The 2,619-nt window shown below is 39.6% G+C and overlaps 1 pseudogene; it reads left to right on the top strand.

Annotated features, from left to right (window-relative positions):
* The first annotated feature begins 224 nt into the window (after window positions 1-224).
* Window positions 225-1,537, top strand: LOC135701779 (uncharacterized; annotated as a pseudogene).
* Window positions 1,538-2,619: the final 1,082 nt, after the last annotated feature.

Raw genomic sequence — 2,619 nt, 5'->3', positions numbered from 1 at the left:
AGTAGGCTTGAAACTCATTCGTCATTAGTAGGACACATAATGTGTTCCTAACACTAAAATAAAAAAAAATGTTTTTGCCATAATTAGGTAACGCTGCGCAAGCGTGTTTCTGTATATATCCAAAACAAAATCAAAACAAAATATTGAGTCAAGAATTCGTAGTATTTCTATTGTGTTGAGTTTATATTGCTTCTGTGAATTTTGTCGAACGAAAAAAGCTCAATATGCCATTTAAAATCGTGCAAACCGTAGAAAACGGTGAGTTGTGCCATCGCGATGGGAAGATAAGAATGTTTTGTCATGGCCAAAAAAATCAGCGGTTCCTAGATTGTGCCACGATGAGAACTCCTGCCCCAATATTAACTGGGAGAAGCTGAATTGTGTGTTGAAACGTGAGTTCCCTACTTACGCTGAAGCTCATCAAGAACTGGAGAGGATGGAATCAATCACGGATACGGAGGTTGACGAAGATGAGCTTTTGCAGCCAAAAGCAAAAAAGTTTCGTCACAAGAATGCCGAAAAGAAGTCGTCGAGTGTGGTTAAGGATTTTAACGTGTTTCTAACCAATCCGCAAAATGACAAGATCAATTTTTCTGTAGCAGAATCACCAATGAACACTGGCGACATGGTAAATTACATTATTAAATATCAATACTTGGTTTCCGTTACACTGATTGATTTATGTTCTATTGCAGGTACTTCATGTGGATGATTCATCAGTCGTGTATGTCGACGAGCAAATTTCAGTGCAGCAAGCTATTCCAAGCAACAGTTATGTTGGTGAAATGCAGCCAATGACATCAGGAGGAAATCTTCCAAATGTCACTGAGGCCGGTGTGACGGAGCCCGAAGTAAACCGCATATTTCCAGGAGCAGTCAGCATTACTAATCAAGTATTGCTGTATAATAATCAGCTTAAGATTATGGCTAGCTTGGCACAGCTCACTGCTTCTGTGGATATTCTAACAAAAAAGTTTTATCGATCGAGAAGCATGTTCAAGCTCGATCTATCACTCCCGTCGCAGACGTGGCATTCAAACCAGTCGACTCTCTCGAGAATTTGGACCGCCTGGAAGCTGAACTGAAGGATGAAAGCAGTATGAATCGTCATGTTTCAAAACTAAGCACCATTTGTGGAACTACCGGAAAATCAGATGGAGTGGACTTCGCATATCGTCTGATTGACTATATGGCAACTCGGGAAATTGTAAACATGTGTTCCTGGACGGGGCTCGCACGAGATAATACAGAACTCACTGGAAATCAACCGAGTGGATCGAACGAGTTGGAAGCGGGTACATCCAAGATTCCACTTAAATTCTATGCAAAGTTCCGGGAACTCTTCTTCAGGGTGGTCAGATTGGCGGACCAAGATTTCTCGGAAGCATCGTGTGAAAAGTTTTTGAAGGGTGTGATGAAGAACAGCAAGCAGCGATTAACGTCAAAGGTCACGTCTGCCCATAAGAACCGACCGAAGAACCTGAAGTACGGAGCCAAAAAGGACGACGACAACAACAACGTTAACAATAAAGAATGATTTCGAAAAAAAATTTCCTTATATCAATGGTACTGATTTCATTCAATGAATTTTATTTCTTAATTTTAACTAATCAATCAATAAACAGTATGCAGGAATGGGATAAACACTGTCAGCTGGTTTTATAATAGGTTTTATCATGGTTTTAAAGATAGTTATAAGTGTTTTTTAAGGCTTAAATTTTGTAGAATTGCGTATGACCATCATAAAACTATAGGAAATGGTTGTTGCTGTAATAAAACCATTATAAAATTTAAATAAAACCAACCAGCTCTAGATTTGTTACTTGGGAATGGTTGCTGCCGAGAAAACAGACGATCACGTGGCACACATCGAGAGTGGCTTGCTTTTGTCGACAGCCGAGTGAACACTGCTAATGATAATGTTATTACTGATTTCAAGAAATAAACGTTTTCCCAAACCCAGTCGTCATAATCGAGTACCACTTGGTAGCACATCATTCTGCTTGAATCTGAAAAGTTATAAAATAGCGCTGCTGTAGTGCCTCTGCTCAGAATAAACTACAGTTGAAAATACGCAACTTTGTCACTTGAAAATTCATACATATGAACCACACAAATTCATGAAATAAAGATCATTTAAAGTCAAATTACCTCTGCTCAATTCCGCATCGGACGGAGTGGCAAGCAACAAGCAGGAGCTAGGCAGGTGGATTTTATCCCCCTCTCTCTCTCTCTCTGTCGTCGTGCTGAACATTCTCACAGATGGGTTGTCGTGCCTCTGCTCATTTTTGCATCGGATGGAGCAGAAAAAAGTGATTCAGAATGCATAAGAAGCCTATTGGATGATCAAGTTCAGTGTGCAATTTGCATAATATTCTATGTGTTAACTCAGCGCTAGTGTTATTTGATTCAAAAAGCTTGCTAAAGCAGTATTCACTGAGAACGAATCTTATTCAAAGAGTGAGTCACTTCTATTCATTCGTATACAGAAATGCGCTGAGTGACCTACGACTTTATAAATTTCTCCATATTGATCAGTAAAAGTGAATCACCCTCTGAGCTAGTTTCGCTTTCAGTGTTTCAACTAGGTAGGAGGTTGCTGTCTTTAGCAAAGTTGTT

Source organism: Ochlerotatus camptorhynchus, unplaced genomic scaffold (genome assembly GCF_037179485.1).
Source record: "Ochlerotatus camptorhynchus isolate MF236.1 unplaced genomic scaffold, CSIRO-AGI_Acam_v1.1 ptg000176l, whole genome shotgun sequence".
NCBI classification, from domain to species: domain Eukaryota; kingdom Metazoa; phylum Arthropoda; class Insecta; order Diptera; family Culicidae; genus Ochlerotatus; species Ochlerotatus camptorhynchus.
The sequence above is the reverse complement of the archived record's forward strand: the minus strand, read 5'-3'. Positions and strand labels throughout refer to the sequence as shown.